This window comes from Balaenoptera acutorostrata, chromosome 13 (assembly GCF_949987535.1).
Source record: "Balaenoptera acutorostrata chromosome 13, mBalAcu1.1, whole genome shotgun sequence".
Taxonomy (NCBI): Eukaryota; Metazoa; Chordata; class Mammalia; order Artiodactyla; family Balaenopteridae; genus Balaenoptera; species Balaenoptera acutorostrata.
In genome coordinates, this window is record NC_080076.1 from 16,915,844 (window position 1) to 16,937,496 (window position 21,653).

Consider the following 21,653-nt stretch of genomic DNA (forward strand, 5'->3'; position numbering starts at 1 on the left):
GGGCTGCTGCTGGGAAGGAAATCTGGTTTTGAAAAAAGGCCCAGATAAACCCTAAGCCATCCTAATTATAGCAAAAGACAGATAGAAGTAAGAGGCACTAATAGGATTCTGGACAGCTGGAAAAAGAAATCTGATATTTTGTCTACTGCATGTGTTTTACCAGGCAATGTCACTATTTAGAAAGTTTTTAAGCAAATGTTTTGGGTGTAGCTTGTAAAAAAAAAAAAAAAATTCTTTTTAGCAATGTTTCGGGGCACTTTGAAAACTGGTAAGTGCTGGCTTTTATCAGAATTCATAGTATGGATGAAAGATTTCTGTGTGTCTAAATGATTTGCAGAATTCACTTGATGCTGGAGAAAGTAAATAAAGTAGATTGTGCTGTGCTCAAAAATCAAAGTAGATTTTTGAATGAATGTCTGTTTTATTTTATTTTTCTTAGACCACAAAGTATTAAAGAGGCTAAGAAAACACAGCAGGAAGCAAAAAAAAAAGTTTTACTCTATTACTGATTTGGGGGTGTATTTGAAAAAGATGCAATTGAATTAATGGGAATAATTAATGTACAAATATGTTATGCTTGATATATGAATTTATTATATTTATAATTTTAAAGGGTTCCAAATGGGCTTTGAACTGATGCTATGCTATGACCAAGATTTGATTTTTGTAAATAAATACCTAAGAAAAGTTATTTATCAATTATTTTTACTCAGCCTCTGTTCTCCCTTCTCCCAACTTTGTGGTTGGGACCTAGTATTGTTTTTATAGAAGACTAGGTATACTCCAAAGAAAATTAAGTATTCCCAAATGCATTCAAAGTTATTGAACTCCCTTTGTGAAAAAGTAAAAATTTAATATATTGATTTCTAAAGACCCAGTCATAAAATAGCCTAAAAATCTAAAAATCTCCAGATCCGAGGTAGTTTTTTCCTGAGCAAAGTGTTCTGTTCCACTGGCCAAATTAGCCATATAAAGGTCACGTTTATACTTTACTTCTTTGCAGGAGTGCCAGCTTTATCCGTTTTGGTTGTTTAACACACCAATGACCACAGATTCATGCCCAAGAGGAGTTTATGGAGGCGGTTTGGCCAAAAAGTAATACAAAATTAAGTTATAATGTAAATTTTTCCATGTCAGTAAACATAGCATTTCCTTTTCTACTCATAAAATGCTCTTCCTGACTCAGCTAAGTGCCTTTTCACAGTCGTTTATCCATGTTGAGCGTTTCACTGGGCAAATTACTTCAATTATTAAAGGTTGTGTGTGGAGCAGGGGGAAGGGGGGAGCAAAGTGGCCCCAAAAAAGTAAGTGAAGGAGAGGGGGCTATTGACAATGTAAGTTTTAGACCCATCACTGTGGGAGGCAATGCCTAGCTCCCTCAGCTGCCAAAAGTTGAGAGGCGCTCAAGGAAGGAGCCCCCTTTGTCATCCTGAATTCTGAGATGGAGAGCCCTGGGGACCAGGAAGCTCACTTGTGTCCTGGCAACGCAGTGAAATAGAGCGGGCGGTCCCTGGGACACTCTTGTCTCTGCCAAACTTCTAATGGGACTCTTGCTCACACAGTCACACATTCATGCAGGCACACCCACCTCGCCAGCTATCAGCTCAAGGTCCCATCTGTGGTTTCACACATGACCAAGACAATTATCTCAGGAGACTGAACATGAATTTTTAAATAGCTTGCATTCTGCAGGTAGAGGGGCCATTTCTCACTCTGCTGTTCTCAGTAGCAGAGCCGACCTCTCACTCAAGGGACAATGTGAGTAGAAGCTATATATTAAATAGTTCTGTGTAGCCCCAAGTTAGAAATAGGATCTCTGTACCTGTGGCATTTATTGACCCTTAACTAAAGCAGGAACATTTTGCCACAGATATAGTGGCATAGTGAGTGTGGATTTCTTTTACCCATGCAGAAAGTTACTCTCTAACTGTAGGAGATGTCTGTATTTCTTACACATGTACACAGCATAGCCACATTTACAGGAAATGGCTAAATATCATTGCAAATGTGACACCAAAGCATTAGGGGGTCATTGGGAACTAAATCAAATTTTTTATAATATTGCTCAAAAAAAAAAAAAACAGCCCAGGATTGGTGAATCTTTCCATAACTAAGTCAAAAGACATTTAAAATATTTATTCTCAGACATCTGAGGCTCGTGGGAACTTAAAATTTGAAATGGTTAAAAATCCTTGGTTGAAGGTAATATTAATAAATTTGCCCTCTCCTGACTCTTGCCTGATTCACTTACCTTGAAGGTGACTATCAGTAGAAACAGTGACCAGCACCTTATCTTTTAGTGTTTTCTCTTCATCTGTGTATTGCTTTTAGCATTCTGAGAAAAATTCCATATCTCTAATTCTACGTTACAAAAACACGGCAAACGTGTAGACTAAACTGAATCCAGGAGTCCTGATTTGCTGTCTTCCTTTCCCACTCTAACAAGGCAAAGCCATCTTGTTCTGATTTGTCTTGAAATAGTACTTACCCAGGCCAAGACTGGAAAGCCCCCAGTTGCTCTACATTTATGGAAGATTCCTAAATTAATCCCAGTTTGGGAGTGGAAAACAGAAAGGGTACCCCAGGCTAACCTGAGTCATCTTCAAGGGTCACACTGCCAATCCTTCACCTTGGTTCTGATCTTGCTTTCTTGATCCAACTCAAGAGGCGGGGCCGGCCAATCTGCCCCTCTTAAGTTTCCCTGTAGCTACACTGGGGTAAGATCATCCTCACTCTTAAATCAGAAGTAGTGTGTCTGTCCATCTGCATAGCTGCCCAGCTTCACCCCAGAGAGATTTGCATTGCTCTTTGGGATCATGGGAACTCAAGTGTACAGTATGGAAATGTATTCTTAGGTTCTGATAGTTAAGAATCTTCCTGACCAGGAATCAGCACTAAGCATAAAGGGTGAGCTCCATGATGGTAGTGAGTTTGGTCACTGTTTTGTTCACTGAAATGTCCCAAGTCCTTGGAATAGTACTGGTCACATAATAGGCACTCAGTAATTGAATGAGTAAATAGCCATATGGTACTAGATAACTAGATTGGGTCCTCTCCCTTTTTTTCTTAATGAGTCTGGCTAAAGGTTTGTCAATTTTGTTTATCTTCTCAAAGAACCAGCTTTTAGTTTCACTAATCTTTGCTATTGTTTTCTTCATCTCTATTTCATTTATTTCTGCTCTGATCTTTATGATTTCTTTCCTTCTACTAACTTTAGGTTTTGTTTGTTCTTCTTTCTCTAGTTGCTTTAGGTGTAAGGCTAGGTTGTTTATTTGACATTTTTGTTTCCTGAGGTAAGATTGTATTGCTGTAAACTTCCCTCTTAGAACTGCTTTTGCTGTGAATTCCAGGTATAGTCATGTATGATTCTAATAATCATTGGTCTCAACTACTTTATGGCCTTCATTGTCATAAGTACATTCCTTGGTTCCCCTCACATACCACCTTTCCACTAGGAAATTGCTACCCATTGCTCTTCTGGCCCTGGGGATGGATTGGTTTATGCTAAACTGTCCAGACTTTGCATTTGGCTTCCCTTGTGAATGCTGGTGATTCAGATACAACCTTGGCCTTGTCTGGTGCCTTATCAGCTCTCACAAACTGCTAACTAGATCCAGGAAGATCTTACCACATCCCCCTAGCATTCAAGACCTTCCAAAATATTCTATTTACCTCTGAGAGGCAAAGCAGACATACACACTGGCTACCTTATCTGGAAAAGAAAGACTTTTCTCAGACAGAATGTGTTTTTTCCATCTTCTGTTCTGGAATGCCCTCACTCGGCTTGTTGCTAGCTCAGCTCACCTAGTCCTTCAAGGCCAAGGTGCAGGTCCTTCAAACTGTACTTCCCCTGAAGAACTTTCCTCATCCCTAACTGTGATTTCTCCTTCCAGAGAAAAAGCATTCTTGTCCTCATTCTTTGTATAGTGTGGTGAGCTCTGGACCTGAGTTTGGTTCCTGCCCTACTGCTTTCTGAGTCTGTGCCCTGGGAAAAACTACTTAAGCTCTCCCAGCCCCAGTTTCCTTATCTAAAACAAAATAATAATAATAACAATAATAATAACAACCACCAGCACCTCACAGAGTGTTGTACGTATTAAAGCCTTGCATTAAATGCTCAGGACAGTACCTATTATGCAGTTAACAGTTAGTAAGTATTTTCATTTTTTAATTTATTATTTACCTTCTTAATCCATATGTCCTTTCTCCCCATATCAGCCTCCTCTTGGCTGGCTACAAGAGGTTTTAATACCTTTTTTTAATTGAAATTTTTAATGAGATATTGTACATGCATATATAGTTGTAAGAAATGAGACAGAGAGAGCGCTGTACACTGTGCCCAGCTTCCCCCGATGGTAACATTTGGCAAAACTATAGCATAATTTTCACAACCAAGACATTGACATTGATACCATCTGTTGATCTTATTCAGATTTTCCCAGTTTTACTTGTACTTCTGTGTGTGTGTGTGTGTGTGTGTGTGTGTATGTATGTGTGTGTAGAAAGATCTACAGAAATGTGCCACTTGTGTAGGCTCATGTGATAAATGCGGTAGGAAAGTTCATCTAAGTGCAGCCGAGTAGCTAGTCAGGCAGTGTAATAACACGGTATATGGCAGATTGAAATGTGTATGGCCACCCAGTGACAGGCAGGGCACAGAGTAGGTCTCCAGTAAAGTTCTTTTAAAGCATAGGAAAATATAAGTCAATAATCTAAACCTTCTTGCAATATAGTTTTCATATCTGGGACAGAACAATCTGAGATTCGAATTCATCTGCATAATAAAATGCATCACCCCAAATAACAGCTGTTAGCACTGACTCAGGAAGGCGGATAAGCCAGCTTTCTGCTGACGATGGGAAGGGCCGAAGTTTATAATCACTCAACTCTCAGAACGTGGCAGTCACGCCCCTTGTCAGCACTACTCCACGGCTGACCCAGGGAGTAACACAAACATTTGCTTTGTTTTTAATCACAAAGCCCACTGTGCCACTTCTGCCTAAACCCATTACCATCCTGGACCTGCGTGATCGCTGCTCACTGCAGCGTTGTACTCAGTCGGTGTTAAATAATCAACGGCCATCATCAAAAAATCTACAAACAATAAATGCTGGAGAGGGTGTGGAGAAAAAGGAACCCCCTTGCACTGTTGGTGGAATGTAAATTGATACAGCCACTATGGAGAACAGTAGGGAGGTTCCTTAAAAAACTAAAAATAGAACTACCATATGACCCAGCAATCCCACTGCTGAGCATATACCCTGAGCAAACCATAATTCAAAAAGCGTCGTGTACCACAATGTTCATGGCAGCTCTATTTACAATAGCCAGGACATGGAATCCACCTAGGTGTCCATGGACAGATGAATGGATAAAGAAAATGTGGCACACATATACAATGGAATATTACTCAGCCATAAAAAGAAACGAAATTGAGTTATTTGTAGTGAGGTGGATGGACCTAGAGTCTGTCATACAGAGTGAAGTAAGTCAGAAAGAGAGAAACAAATACCGTATGCTAACACATATATATGGAATCTAAAAAAAAAAAAAAAAAGGTCATGAAGAACCTAGGGGCAGGATGGGAATAAAGACGCAGACCTACTAGAGAATGGACTTGAGGACACGGGGAGGGGGAAGGGTAAGCTGGGACAAAGTGAGAGAGTGGCATGGACATATATACACTACCAAATGTAAAATAGATAGCTAGTGGGAAGCAGCCGCATAGCACAGGGAGATCAGCTGGTGCTTTGTGACCACCTAGAGGGGTGGGATAGGGAGGGTGGGAGGGAGGGAGATGCAAGAGGGAAGAGATATGGGGATATATGTATATGTATAGCTGATTCACTTTGTTATAAAGCAGAAACTAACACACCATTGTAAAGCAATTATACTCCAATAAAGATGTTAAAAAAAAAAAATCAACGGAAGCTCGTTAGTACCTACAGCCTTGCTACTCACCTTGTGGTCTGCAGACCAGCTTGGCAAAATGCAGAATCTCAAGCCCCACCCCAGTCTTGCTGAATCAGAATTTGCAATTTTAGCCCAATTCTTAGGAGATTCGTATGCACACTAAAGTTCCAAAAGTCCTGGTCTGCAAGAAGAGATCTTTCCCACTGAGACCCTAAGGCAATGGTCTCAACCCTGCTGTACCTGGGATCACCTTGGACCTTAAACCATTCTGATGCCTGAGTACCGCCCCCGTCCCTCACTCCCCTTACAAGATTCTGATGTAATTTGTCTGCAGTGTGGCTTGGGCACTGAGGGTTTTAAAAGCTCCCAAATGATTCTCTGAACCTGTAAGATTGAGAATCTTAGCTGTGCTTTAGAACCATCCCTGGTTTTCAAAATATACAGGTGCCCAAGCCCCACCCCCAGAGGTCCTGATTTTGGTGGTTCTAAGGCCCTCAGGGAGTGGAATGCAAGTGTCACCCTGGTCCCACACCGGCAGAGCAGGGCCACCTTTCCTGAGAGGTTGTACCCCTCATGAAAGTGCTCCCTCAGGGATTCTGGAGCCCCTTGTGCCTGATTTCCTGCAATCTTAGCCAAGGAACAAAGTGCCAAGTTATTCAATACTACTTTTCAAATCGAGGCAGTGGGCGTTCTCCACAGATAAGTTGTTTCTGCTCTGGTGCAGTGTATGCATTCCTGCAACACCTCACATTCTGCAAAATCACAGCTAAAATATTAGGCCTTCTGGGGAAAATAGTATTCCCTGTAGGTTACTTCATAAACAGGCCATTTAAAAACTAGAGACAAAAGCAAAAAATGAATGCAAGAAGTTCCCTTGGACCACCCAGGGAGGCGGCTCAGGTTGGCTGACGGCCTCCACGGCAGAGATTAAATATACACAAGGTCACTGAGTGGAAGTGCTGGCAGCCCTTTAGTCAGGGCAGCTGGAGGCTGAGATGCGAAAACAGAAATGGGTCTGTGAAGCTGGGCCTGGGAGGAGCACTGGGGCAGGCTTCTTTTTTTTTTTAATTTTATTTATTTTTTAATTGAAGTCTAGTTGATTTACAATGTTGCATTAATTTCTGCTGTACAGCAAAGTGACTCAGTTATACATATATCTATATATTTGTATTCAGATTCTTTCCCATTATAGTTCTTACAAGAGATTGAATATAGTTCCTTGTGCTACACAGTAGGACCTTGCTGTTTATCCATTCTATGTGTAATAGTTGACATCTCCCAACCCCAGTTCCTCAGTCCATCCCTCCCCCACCCCCCAGGCTTCATTTTTAATTTTGTTAAAATACGACTAAAAAGGGTCCCTGCTGCCAATGCAAAAGCTGAGTTAAAGGCTATTCCCTTTCCTGCTCAAGATTCTATAGTTTACTCCAGCTATTCAGGGGCCCTTAGCCTAGGAAAAATTGCCCACGAACCAATGCAGCATCTACGTTATACTGATGTCATTCCCTAGTGACTGATTTCATCGGGCTACCTCATTACAGAACATGTGTTATAGAGTCCCCCTGTGCTACGGGGGCACAAAGGCCTCCTGCTCAGGGGTTCCAAGTCCTCAGGGCACTGCCACCAAGTGGGGGCCGGGATGACTTGCACTGGAATCACCTGCTAAGGTGCTTGTTTAAAGATACAGATCTCTGAATTTTACCCAAGACTTGTTGTATCTGCACCTTTAATTAGCTCTCTAAGTGATTCTCCTGAGCAGAATTTAAGCCCTGGGCTTAACTAGAATGAGACCTAGTGTGAATACTACAACTTGAGGCGTTCCTGTAAAGAATCACAGAATTTTGGAAACAACAGGAAGTTTAGGGCTTGTCAAGTGTAACCCCTTTGCCCTAAGAGGAAAAAAACCTCATGACTTGGACTTTTCTCTGCTTTCTAGTTGGCTTGCTATAAATGCAGCTTGGGCTTCACCTGTCCAGCCACTGAAATAAATACAGATCCTGATTTATTGTAACTAATCCAAAACAGGTGTACCATCTACAGCTGAGTTTTATTTTGAGGAGTAGGGCCGGGACAAGAATTTGGGTGGCAGCAGGAGAGGCTGGTGAGAGAAGGGTCCTTTGGCTGCGAGGATGGGCTTTAGTCCCTGTAGCAAATCTCTCATCACTGCCTTGGGTGGGAGCTGAGTGCCAGAGACATGCCTTATTGGTCTTTTTTTTTTTGCTATGACTGAAAGTGAACTTGCTTCACTGAAATGGGACTGAAAAAATATTGGGTAAACCAACCATCTATCGATATGAATGCTAAAGCTATGATAATCAGAACAGTGCGGTAGTAGCCCCAAACAGATAAATAGATAAACCAAAGTGAGTTGAGAGAACAGAATCAGACCTAAGAATATATTGGAATTTGGTTTAAGATAGAAATAGCCAAGTTTTAGGGAAGAAGCGAAATCTTCAAAGTTGACACAACTAGCCATCCGTGTGGGGACAAAAATAAGACCACTGGACCTCAAATAAACTCCAGATGGATCTTTTTTAAAAAATTAATTAATTAATTAATTAATTTCTTTATTTATTTTTGGCTGCATTGGGTCTTTGTTGCTGCACGCGGGCTTTCTTTTGTGGCGAGCGGGGGCTGTTCTTCGTTGCGGTGTGCGGGCTTCTCATTGCGGTGGCTTCTCTTGTTGCGGAGCACAGGCTCTAGGCGCACGGGCTTCAGTAGTTGTGGCGTGAGGGCTTCAGTACTTGTGGCTCATGGGCTCTAGAGCACAGGCTCAGTAGTTGTGGCACACGGGCTTAGTTGCTCCACGGCATGTGGGATCTTCCTAGACCAGAGCTCGAACCCGTGTCCCCTGCATTGGCAGGCGGATTCTTAACCACTGCGCTGCCAGGGAAGCCCCAGATGGATCTTTGAGTTAAATATAAAAAAACACAAACTATAAACTACTGGAAAAAGTATTGGAAACTATTTTTATGACCTTGAAAGCCACAAGATCTTCTTGGGATGTAAAGAACATCAACAACAACAGAGACAAAGAAAAAATGTGACAGTTTTGATTACATCAAATTAAAAATTTTATATAACAACAAATACTGTAAACAAAATTAAATGAAAGTGACGCACCAGGAAAAATATGTCAAACGTGTAAGAGACAAAGATTAATTTCCAAGGCATATAAAAAACAAATAGATAAGGAAAGTACCCTTAACAACTGAAGTTTTAAAAAGGTAAAAGTAAATAAATATGAACTGCATAGAAGAGAGAATATAAATGGTTATTAAACATATGAGAAGATGTACAATCTTGTGAGTAATTAGGAAAATATAAATTTAAACGATGTAACATTTTCACCCATCAGACAGACAAAAGATTTAAAGGCTGATAACATCGAGTTATTGAGATTATGGAGAAATGGGTTCATTGCCAGCAAGGATGTAATTTGGTGCTATCCTTTAACATGAAGAAGGGCAGCAGTGTCACTTTTCGGTATCTACTCTCAAGAAGAGCTTACACACAGGCCCCAGGAGGCCTGTGTACCATAATATGTTTTGCAGAATTGTTTGTCTAAGGAAACATTTATGCAGAAACAGCTAAATAAAATGTGGCCTGTTCAGATGATGGGCATCTCAAAACATAATATAAAGAGAAAGGTATAGTGCAGCATGATCCATGGAACATGATACCATTTATGCCCTCCAAACTAACCCAGAATAGTGTATGTTCTTATACATACATATATATACACATAAAATTATTTTTTTTAAGTCTGGAAGGATACACACCAAAATGATAATGGTGACTAACTCCAGGGAGGGAAATAGGAATATTGCATTCAGAAGGGTGATTAGTAATGTAATATTTTAAAAGGAAACTGTATTCATTTATTACCTGTATTATTGAAAACTAATGGTGTTTTGAATTTAATTTAATTTTAATTTCTTTTTTTTACATCTTTATTGGAGTATAATTGCTTTACAATGGTGTGTTAGTTTCTGCTGTGTAACAAAGTGAATCAGCTATATGTATACATATATCCCCATATCCCCTCCCTCTTGAGCTTCCCACCCTCCCTATCCCACCCCTCTAGGTGGTCACAAAGCACCGAGCTTATCTCCCTGTGCTATGCAGCTGCTTCCCCCTAGCTATCTATTTTACATTTGGTAGTGTATATATGTCAATGCCACTCTCTCACTTTGTCCCAGCTTACTCTTCCCCCTCCCCGTGTCCTCAAGTCCATTCTCTACATCTGTGTCTTTGTTCCTGTCCTGCCCCCAGATTCATCAGAACCATTTTTTAAAAAAAGTTTTAGACTACATATATATGTGTTAGCATACAGTATTTGTTTTTCTCTTTCTGACTTACTTCAGTCTGTATGACAGACTCTAGGTCTGTCCACCTCACTACAAATAACTCAATTTTGTTTCTTTTCATGGCTGAGTAATATTCCATTGTATATATGTGCCACATCTTTATCCATTCATCTGTCGATGGACACTTAGGTTGCTTCCATGTCCTGGCTATTGTAAATAGTGCTGCAATGAACATTGTGGTACATGTCTCTTTTTGAATTATGGTTTGCTCAGGGTATATGCCCAGTAATGGGATTGCTGGGTCATATGGTAGTTTTATTTTTAGTTTTTTAAGGAACCTCCATACTGTTCTCCATAGTGGCTGTATCAATTTACATGCCCACCAACAGTGCAAGAGGGTTCTCTTTTCTCCACACCCTCTCCAGCATTTATTGTTTGTAGATTTTTTGATGATGGCCATTCTGACCTGTGTGAGGTGATACCTCATTGTGGTTTTGATTTGCATTTCTCTAATAATTAGTGATGTTGAGCATCTTTTCATGTGCCTCTTGGCCATCTGTGTGTCTTCTTTGGAGAAATGTCTATTTAGGTCTTCTGCCCATTTTTGGATTGGGTTGTTTGTTTTTTTGATATTGAGCTGCATGAGCTGGTTGTATATTTTGGAGATTAATCCTTTGTCAGTTGCTTCACTTGCAAGTATTTTCTCCCATTCTGGGGGTTGTCTTTTCATCTTGTTTATGGTTTCCTTTGCTGTGCAAAAGCTTTTAAGTTTCATTAGGTCCCATTTGTTTTTATTTCCAGTACTGTAGGAGGTGGGTCAAAAAGGATCTTTCTGTGATATATGTCATAGAGTAAAACTAGTGTTTTTTTTGTTTTTGTTTTTGTTTTTAATTTATTTATTATTTATTTATTATTATTTATTTTTGGCTGTGTTGGGTCTTTGTTTCTGTGCGAGGGCTTTCTCTAGTTGTGGCAAGCAGGGGCCACTCTTCAGCGCGGTGCGCAGGCCTCTTACTATTGTGGCCTCTCTTGTTGCGGAGCACAGGCTCCAGACACGCAGGCTCAGTAGTTGTGGCTCACGGGCCTAGTTGCTCTGCGGCATGTGGGATCTTCCCAGACCAGGGCTCGAACCCGTGTCCCCTGCATTGGCAGGCAGATTCTCAACCACTGTGCCACCAGGGAAGCCCAAAACTAGTGTTTTTGAAAAGGAAAACAGACTGGGGACTAGGAATCCTCGATTCTAGTCCTGGTTCTGCCAGTGACCAGCTGCACGTCCTTGTATCATTTCTCCTCCTCTTGAGGTCTCTTTCCTCAGTGTGAACTGAAGGGATTCAACAAGAAGATCTCTGTTTCCCAGGCACTAAAGTCCTGTGAGTCCTTAATTCAGAAAAATACCAAAAAAAAATATCAGCTACCAAAAAAAAATATCAAATAAAATGAAAGGAAATGTGGATCTCAAGGTGAGGAAAGTCTGTCTAAGCATAAAGGGAAAGAAAAATGGATAAATCTGACAATGTTCGAGGTAATTAGGTTTAGATGAGTTCATGAGGGTGGACCCCCCCCCCCCACAGTGGGATTAGAGACCTTATAAGAAAAAGAGGAGAGACCATGGGGAGGCAGCTGTACTGTATGCACGCCAGAAAGAGAGCTCTCACCGGGAACCGAGTTGGTTCTCCAGATCTATGAGAAATAAAATTCTGGTGTTTATATATATACAATGGAATATTACTCAGCCATAAAAAGAAACGAAATTGAGTTATTTGTAGTGAGGTGGGTGGACCTAGAGTCTGTCATACAGAGTGAAGTAAGTCAGAAAGAGAAAAACAAATACCGTGTGCTAACACATATATATGGAATCTAAGAAAAAAAAAGGTCATAAAGAACCTAGGGGCAGGACAGGAATAAAGACGCAGACCTACTAGAGAATGGACTTGAGGATACGGGGAGGGGGAAGGGTAAGCTGGGACAAAGTGAGAGAGTGGCATGGACATATATACACTACCAAATGTAAAACCGATAGCTAGTGGGAAGCAGCCGCATAGCACAGGGAGATCAGCTCGGTGCTTTGTGACCACCTAGAGGGGTGGGATAGGGAGGGTGGGAGGGAGACGCAAGTGGGAGAGGATATGGGGATATATGTATACATATAGCTGACTCACTTTGTTATACAGCAGAAACTAACACATTGTAAAGCAATTATACTCCAATAAAGATGTTAAAAAAAAAAAATTCTGGTGTTTAAGCCACCCAGTCTATGGTATTTTGTTAGAGCAGTCTAAGCTGACTAAGATATAAAGTCACCCTCAGAATTCACAGCCCCAGGTAATTTGGGAGCCATTTGGTGCACTAATGTCGTAAATTACTAACGATCATCCCTATAGTTTAAAATAGCTTCTATTTGTATCTAATTTATACCAGAGGTTAGTCTGTTCACTGGGAAGCTGTGTTCTTATGAATGGTGATTTTGATATTTTTGTGTTCATTGCATGGCAGGTATACGACACTGTAGTAAGGCATTTTTCTGAAACGGAATTGTTACTTACCAAAACTAAGCAATAAGGAATAAGCCATATCAGTCAGTTGTGTAGTTAGAAGATGACATTGACTTGGAGGTACAGTTTTAGATCATCATCTCAGCTTCTATACTTGGTCAAAAGTTTGCACTGCCTGTGGGGAGAAACAGAAGTGTGTCCTCATCCACAAAAATAATCACCCTTTATTGAGTGTCTTCATGTTCCTAGTGCTGTATGAATGCCCCGCATTTGCTATTTCCTTCAATCCTTGTAATAAAAGTGTGACCCGGCCCACAAGGCTCAAAGATGTTAATTAACATGAACACAGCACGTTTATTTTAAGTGGGAAAAATGGAATTCAGATTCCCTAAGGCAATCAGGTCAACACACCACAAACTGAAACTGCTGCTGCTACTGCTGAGGGCCACCGAAGTTTGAGAAAAGAGCCGGGATCATTCAGGAAAAAGAACCCCATTAACTGGCTCCAAAATCCAGATTGTTTATGAAATTATCTAATCGTCCTCAAAGCAGATTTGGATTATGCCTGCCCCCTAGCTCCTCAGTCACCTGGGCTCATCTGCCCCCCAGGTCACTCCCTCTGCTTTGTCCTACAGCTCTTCATGCAGAGCCTCTCCCGTCCATCACCCTGGACTAGATCCACACTATCCTGATTCCTCTGCCCTGCTGGACTGTGAATTCCTCATGGTCAGCGGTGAGCCTTACTGAGCACACAGTACCTGCTCGTTAGAAGCGCTCAATAGGGCTTCCCTGGTGGCGCAGTGGCTGAGAATCTGCCTGCCAATGCAGGGGACACGGGTTCGAGCCCTGGTCCAGGAAGATCCCACATGCCGCGGAGCAACTAGGCCCGTGAGCCACAATTACTGAGCCTGCGCGTCTGGAGCCTGTGCTCCGCAACACGAGAGGCCGCGATAGTGAGAGGCCCGCGCACCGCGATGAGGAGTAGCCCCCGCTCGCCGCAACTAGAGAAAGCCCTCGCACAGAAACGAAGACCCAACACAGCCAAAAATAAATAAATAAATTAATTTTAAAAAAAAGAAAAAGAAGAGCTCAATAAATGTTGAATTGAACATTGCCCTGTGATCTGAAAGGCCCATGTACAAAAGGGGATATCAATCCAGCAAGCGTGACAAGCACTCCAGAAACATTGTCAACCAAAATAATATGAAAAGGTTTGAATTGTGATCATTCATTTCAAATGATATGAAGGTATAAATATGGAAAAGTAGTGCTTTAGTTTACTAGGGTTGCCATCATAAAATACCATAGACTGAATGGTTTAAACAACAGAAATTTATTTTCTCGAAGTTCTGGAGGCTAGAAGGGCAAGGGCAAGGGGTCAGCAGAGCTGGCTAGTTCTCAGGCCTTTCTCCTTGGCTTGAGGTGGCTGCCTTCTCACTGGGCATTCGTGCGGTCATCTCTCTGTGGGTACACGTGTCTGCTGTCTGTCTATATCCTAATCTCCTCTTATAATGACACCAGTCATATTGGATTAAGGGCCACCCTAATGACCGTACTTTACCTTATTCACCTCTTTAAAGGCCCTGTTTCCAAGTACAGTCACATTCTGAGCTTCAACACATGAATTTGGGGATGGGGAAATAATTCAGCCTATAACACATAGTTTCTAAATCTATCACTGACTGTTTTGGGGCACAAGTCACTGAGAATTAGGATCTGGAAAGTCAGCATTTTAACTACCTCAAAACTCTGATTGGGAAAATTCCACAATTCTGGAAAAGCAAACACGCCCCAATTTCTTCTCCCTGTGGAATGAGGATGCTGGCCGAGGGACCACCCAGCAGATTGCCCAGGTTCAGTTGACAGTGTGGTAGGCAGAACAATGCCCCCGAAAGATTAGGTCCATGCCCTAGTCCCAAGAACCCGTGGATATGTTACCTTACATGGCAAAAGGGACTTCGCAAATGTGAATAAGTTAAAGGTTTTGAGATGGGGGACTACCCTGGATTTCCCAGGGGTCCAAATGTAATCACAGAAGTCCTTCTAAGTGAGAGAGGGAGGGAGAAGAGTCAGAGATTGGAAGATGCTGTGCTGCTGGCTTTGAAGATGGAGGAATGGGGCATGAGGCAAGGAAAGCGGGCAGCCTCTAGAAGCTGGAAAAGGCAAGGGATTTCTTCTCTGGGGCTTCTAGAAGGAATGCAGCCCTGCCGATAACTTGATTTTAGCCCAGTGAGATCCATGTCTGACTTCTGACTTCCAGAACTGTAAGATAAGCAGTTCGTATCTTTTTAAGTGACTAAGTTTATGGTAATTAGTTACAGCAGCTATAAAAAACTAATGCAGACAGAAAGGATAATTTTTAAAGCAAAGCACCTCAGAGCAAGTCAGGATATTCCTTAGGTTTTTACTTCAGACATCAGAGAAGGAGCCCATTTATGACACAGACTATGCAAATTCTAGTTGTCTTTGGCTTCAAAATCTGACACGGAAGAGAAAACAACAAGAAAAATGGCAATTCTACCCAGAACGAGGCCAGCTTCATTTAAATTAAGTATGTTGGGAATTCCCTGGCGGTCCAGTGGTTAAGACTCGGCACTTCCACTGCAGGGGGCCGGGGTCTGATCCCTGGTCGGGGAACTAGGATCCCACAAGCTGCGCGGCCAAAAAAATAATAACGATAAAAAATAAATAAATAAATAAAGTATAACATTTTGGAACTCAGGGAGCCTCAGGGAGAAAGGACAGAGTCATGGACTCCACATCTAATCCACTCTAGAATTAGGATGCCTAGAATGTCTCCATGTCCGCACTGGTGTCCAGAGGAGCTCCTGGCCTGAGAATGCCTGTGAAGTGGCTGGACTCCAGGAGAAAGCGTCCTGGGAAGGTCATGCCCAGAACATACCTTCTGACCGCAGGGCAGTCAGACAGGCTGGGATCGTGCAAAGGAGGCTGGGAAACTCTGAGCAGCCTCTGGTGCAGGGTTTCCCAAACTCGACGCTGCTGACATTTGCGCTGGATAATCCTTTATTATGTGCAGCTGTCCTGTGCATTGTAGGATGTTTAGCAGCGTCTCTGGCCAGTAACAATCTCTACCTCTCATCTCTACCCCAGCTGGCAACCAAGAATGTCTCCGGGCAGTGCCCAATGTCCCCTGGGGGGTGGGGTGGGGGTGCAGCATAAATCACCCCATGTTGATTAGCTCTGGCTAAGTTCTGTACCCTCACCGGTGACAGCTGGGAAAGAAGCTGTTATTTCATCTAAATCAGTGCTGTCCAGGGGAAATATCATGCAAGCCACATATGTAATTTTGTGTAAGTATGTTCATAAGCTGTGCCACCATTGCCACTATTTAATTCCAGAATATTTTCATCGTCCCCCAAAGAAACCCCATACCCATGAATAGTCACTTCCTATCCTCCTCTCCACCATCCCTTGGCAAAGTCCATTTTCTGTCTCTATAGATTTGCCTATTCTGGACATTTCATATACAGGCACACCTTGTTTTATTGTGCGTCACTTTATTGTGCTTTGCAGATACTGGGTTTTTTTATTTTATTTTTTACAAATTGAAGGTTTGTGGCAACCCTGAATTGAGCAAGTCTATTAGCACGATTTTCCCAACAGCAATTGCTCACTTCATGGTTCTGTGTCCCTTTTTGGTAATTCTTGCAACATTTCAAAGTTTTTCATTATTATTATATTTGTTATGGTGATCTGTGATCAGGGATCTTTGTTGTTACTACTATGACTCGCTGAAGGCTCAGATGGTAGTTAGCATTTTTTAGCAATGAAGTGTTTTGTTTTTTAAAATTAATTAATTAATTAATTTATTTTTGGCTGCTTTGGGTCTTCGTTGCTGCACGCGGGCTTCTCATTGTGGTGGCTTCTCTTGTTGCGGAGCACGGGCTCTAGGCGCACGGGCATCAGTAGTTGTGGCTCACGGGCTCTAGAGCGCAGGCTCAGTAGTTGTGATGCACGGGCTTAGTTGCTCTGCGGCATGTGGGATCTTCCCGGACCAGGGCTCGAACCCGTGTCCCCTGCATTGGCAGGCAGATTCTTAACCACTGTGTCACCAGGGAAGCCCTGAAGTCTTTTTGAATTTACTTATGTGCATTTTTTTTTTTAGATATAATGTTACCACACACTTAATAGACAACAGTATAGTGTAAACATAACTTTTATGTGCACTGGGAAACCAAAAATTCATGTGACTTGCTTTATTGTGGTATTTGCTTTATTGCAGTGGTCTGGAACTGAACCCACAATATCTCTGAGGTCTGCCTGTAAATGGGATCATACAATATGTGATTTTTGTCTGCCTTTTTTCAATTAGCATAATATTCTCAAGGCTCATTCATGTTAGAACATCTATCAATACTTCATTCCATTTCATGGCTGAATAATATTATGTTATATGGCTCTACCATACTTATTTTTGTCCATTCATTGGTTGATAGGCATTTGGGCTGTTTCCACTTTGTAGCTATTATGGATAATGCTGCTATGAACATTCGTGTACACGTTTTTGTGTGGACATATGTTTTCAATTCTCTTGGGTAAATAGCTAGGAGTAGCATTGCTGGGTAACTCTATGTCTAACCTTTGGGGAACTATCATATACTGTTTTTCAAAGAAGCTGTACCATTTTCCATTCCCACCAGCAGTGTATGTGGGTAAGCCAGGTATGTAATTTTAATTTATTTTGGAAGCCACATTGTTAAAAAAGTTCAAAGACATAGGTGAAATAAACTTTAATATTATATTTTAGTAACTCAGTGTAACCAAAATATTATCTCAGCATGCAATCCTACAAGTTATTAATGGGATATTTTACTTTTTTTTGCTTATAAGTCTTCAAAATCTGGTGTGTATTTTACACTCAATTTGTATGCTAACTACTTATTGGAAATACATGATCTGTATTGAGATTTCATGAAATGAACAGTTGAAAGAGTAGATTCACATACCCAAATTGTTCTGAACCTACTTAAATTTTTTCCTAACTGTATCACATGCCGTTAAAAATTTTACATGTAAATTAACTAAAGTTAAATAAAAACTTAAATTCAGTTCCTTAGTTGCACCACGCCTGCTTCAGGCTCTCAATAGCCACATACGGCTAAAGTCTTCTGGACTGGACAGCCCAGCTCTAAGTTATTTCTGTTGAAATGGTGATTTTTAAAAAGCACACTGCCCCAGGCCTCAACCTTGGTTTTCTTTTCTCTTCTACAGCTGATCCAGTGACAAGATGTAATTTTCTCTCTCTTTTGTAAAACATAGAATTTCTTTTTTGGAGCAGTTTTAGGTTCACAGCAAAATTGAGGGGAAGGTATTGAGATTTCCCATTTACCCCCTGCCCTCCCCAACTGTTAACACTCCCCACCCAGAGAGGTACATTTGTTACAACCGATGAACCTACACTGACACATGGTTAACACCCAAAGTCCATAGTTGACTTTAGGGTTCACTCTTGGTGGTGCACATTCAATGGGTTTGGACAAATGTATAATGACATGTAACCACCATCATAGTACGTAATGCTATTTTAAAGGAAAGGGCTGCTTCCTGTATGTCATATACTCCTTGTTGGAACATGTGGCAAACTGCAGTGATTGTCACCCCCTGAGCTCCTCCAGCCTTCCACCCCTCACCCCATGCAGACCTTGTTTCTAATGACAAGCCCTAACTGAGGCAGCCCCCCACTGCCAGGACCTTGGCGTCCCAGTTGGCATCCTGGCAGCCCTGCAGCTTGTTGGGCAGGCTCCGCTGTGTCTCTTGAATCACTCTGAAAACAACATGCCACCCTGCCCCCAAGCCCTCTATGGGGTTGCTATCAAGCTACAGGACAAAAGAGGACACATTCTAGCCGCACTGGAGGTCACAGGCTATCGGGCTTGGGAAATCGGATGTGGAATAGAAAGCTGGGGAGTGGGAGGGGAAGTGGCTTTTCCCTTAAATGTGTTTTTCTCCTGAATTTTCATCCCGAGAAGCCTAAGAGGCTCCTGGTCTGAAGGGGGAGAAACAGCATCACTGGCTCCCCAGAGGCAGGGATTCTACGGCCCATTCGCTCCAGGATTCCTGGGCTTGCATAGGGCAGTGCTTCTCAAACTGTAACACACATGCACATCACCTGCGGAGCTTGTCTGACAGCAGCTTCCCACTGGGCAGGTCTGGGGAAGGCCTGGGATCATGCATTTCTAACAGACTTCCAGGGATTTCCAGGGACCACACTTAGAGTAGCGAAGGCTGAAGGCTTTCCCCAGAGAGTAGTCAACGTGCCCCGCCCATCCCTTCCACCCTCCTCCTCCATGCTCAGTCGCCCAATCGCTTAGAATAGCTGATGTTTATTGAATGTAAATATGTGTCCGGGGCTGTGCTTTGCTCATTTAATTATCTCAACAATCCAAGGGGATAAATCCTGCTGGTGTCTGGGCTCTGGGTCAGGATGTGGTGCAGCCTGGCTTTGAACAGAGTCGGCCTGACTCCAAGTCCTAATCACGACATTACACAGCTTCCTAATTCCATTTTCGGGCTAAGCCCCTTAACTCTCATTAGAACTAAAATAAACTCTGATAACGGTGGTTGCCTCTGGGGAAGGGGACTTCGTGAAGGGGTAGGAGGAAGACTTATTTGTCACTCTACACCCTTTCACTGGATAACCGTGTGAATTTTGTGCTGTGTATGTATTACCTGTTCAAATAAATTAGTGATTGGTTTAAAAAATAGATAGTTAAAAAACAATAAGCCCATAGCCTTCCTATTCATAGTTAGAACACACACCAGTAACCGGGTCAGTATCAGACCACTTCTCAAGGGGATCAGATACTTTCCTCCAAATTGGGCACTGAGCATCATGGCTGAGACGGTGAAGGTTCTATCCTTCCCATCCTCTGGGAATACAGAACAAGGCTGGCTTCAACTCTCACTGGATGATAACTGATATAATACTTACCACCTGGGTGGCGAGGACTTTTCCAGAGCTGGTAGACTCTATAGGAACAATTCAATGAGTAGATAATATTGGTTAAAACAGTGCTTTTCAAAGTCATAGGTGAGATTCCTTCCCTTCAGACAACTGGGCATGGGTCTGGATTCCACAGTGCTTATCTTTGTTTTTTTTTTTTTAAGTTTTTAATTAATTATTTATTTATTTTTGGCTGTGTTGGGTCTTCGTTTCTTATTTATTTATTTATTTATTTATTTATTTATTTTTGGCTGTGTTGGGTCTTCGGTTCGTGCGAGGGCTTTCTCCAGTTGCGGCAAGCGGGGGCCACTCTTCATCGCGGTGCGGGGACCGCTCTTCATCGCGGTGCGCGGGCCTTTATCGCGGCCCCTCCCGTCGCGGGGCACAGGCTCCAGACGCGCAGGCTCAGCAATTGTGGCTCACGGGCCCAGCTGCTCCGCGGCATGTGGGATCTTCCCAGACCAGGGCTCGAACCCGTGTCCCCTGCATTAGCAGGCAGACTCTCAACCACTGCGCCACCAGGGAAGCCCGGGTCTTCGTTTCTGTGCGAGGGCTTCCTCTAGTTGCGGCGAGCGGGGGCCACTCTTCATCGCGGTGCGCGGGCCTCTCACTGTCGCGGCCTCTCTTGTTGCGGAGCACAGGCTCCAGACACGCAAGCTCAGTAGTTGTGGCTCACGGGCCCAGTTGCTCCGCGGCATGTGGGATCTTCCCAGACCAGGGCTCGAACCCGTGTCCCCTGCATTGGCAGGCAGATTCTCAAGCACTGCGCCACCAAGGAAGCCCACCTTATCTTTGTTCTTTTGTGATATCACACATTAACGAAGAGGAAAGAAATCATGATGTTAACCAGAAACTGGCTGTTCTCAGCCCTCGTGGGTACCCAGATGCGATTCACTAGCCTCACCGCTAGTCCGCTAACCTCAGCTCACTGCTGTGCTCCTGAAAATGTGAACTTTCACATATATGGTAAAGGAATGCAGGTGAATTACTTTCGAATCCGTATAGTGAGTGAATCTAATTGCTAAAAAGAGTTTACAAGAAGAGGCTCTGACCTAACCAGTTTTTACTGAACATGTGAACGTCTAGTGTAATTAGCCATAATGAAGAGTGCCAATAGGAGAGCGTGAATTTGGCTCAGTGGGACATGTTAGGGGAAGGCAAGTTCCAGTTTGGCTGGAAGCTGGTGTATATAGATGAGAATATTAAGAAGATTGGGGCTGGAGCCTCTGGGGGCCCGTATCACTGACCTACGGAGTGGGATGAGACCCAGCTCCGTGCTGGGCAAATAACTAGAATGTTCTGGCTGTGCTCAAAATAGCTTTGGATACCTGCACCCTCCCCCCACCCAAAAAAAACCTCCACTAGTCTAAAATTCATTTGCTTCCCACGTATGTACAATAGCCACATGGTCCTTCCCCTGTCCCTCCACCTCTCTTCACGTCACTAAGAGAAAGGGTATAGGCACGTGTGTACAACAAGACCCAGGGGCCTCACAAACAGGTGGCTGGAATCAAGCCCAGCTCGCCATTACTATAGGGAAATTACCGTAACTCTCCCATTTTGAGCCACACACATGCAGACTGCGGGAAGCGTTCACCTGAGTCTGTGGAGGTCCTCCTGCCCTGTTCTGCAGGGTTGTGACATCTGTCCATATACTGTCCTGGTGCTGTTGGTCCACTGAGGTCACTGCTGAGAGGTGACCATTACCCTGGGCCATGCAGCCTCAGGTCTCCTGCTCTTTCTGTGTCACACCAGGGGCCTGATGACCCGTCTTGGGAGATCCCACACAGCTATGTCTGCGGGGGCTCTTGCTGCCTCTCTGGCAGGAGCACTGCCCTCCTCTCCTGGAAGCTGGGAGCAGAGACACACCAGGTGACTCTTTCCTCTCCTTTGCCCCCAGGCCAGCAGATCTCTCTCTCACCAGGGGAAGTCTGTCTCTGCTCAAAATACTCTGTTCATCCAGCAAATACTGAT

General features: G+C 42.9%; 1 protein-coding gene across 1 annotated transcript in view; it reads left to right on the plus strand.

Annotated features, from left to right (window-relative positions):
* Window positions 1-235: 235 nt before the first annotated feature.
* Window positions 236-21,653, plus strand: part of ALPK2 (alpha kinase 2) — an 85,084-nt gene continuing 63,666 nt past the window's right edge. The window contains exon 1 of the mRNA XM_057527273.1: window positions 236-268. The gene's annotated coding sequence lies outside the window, so the exon portion shown is untranslated. The remainder of the gene's footprint in view (window positions 269-21,653) is intronic.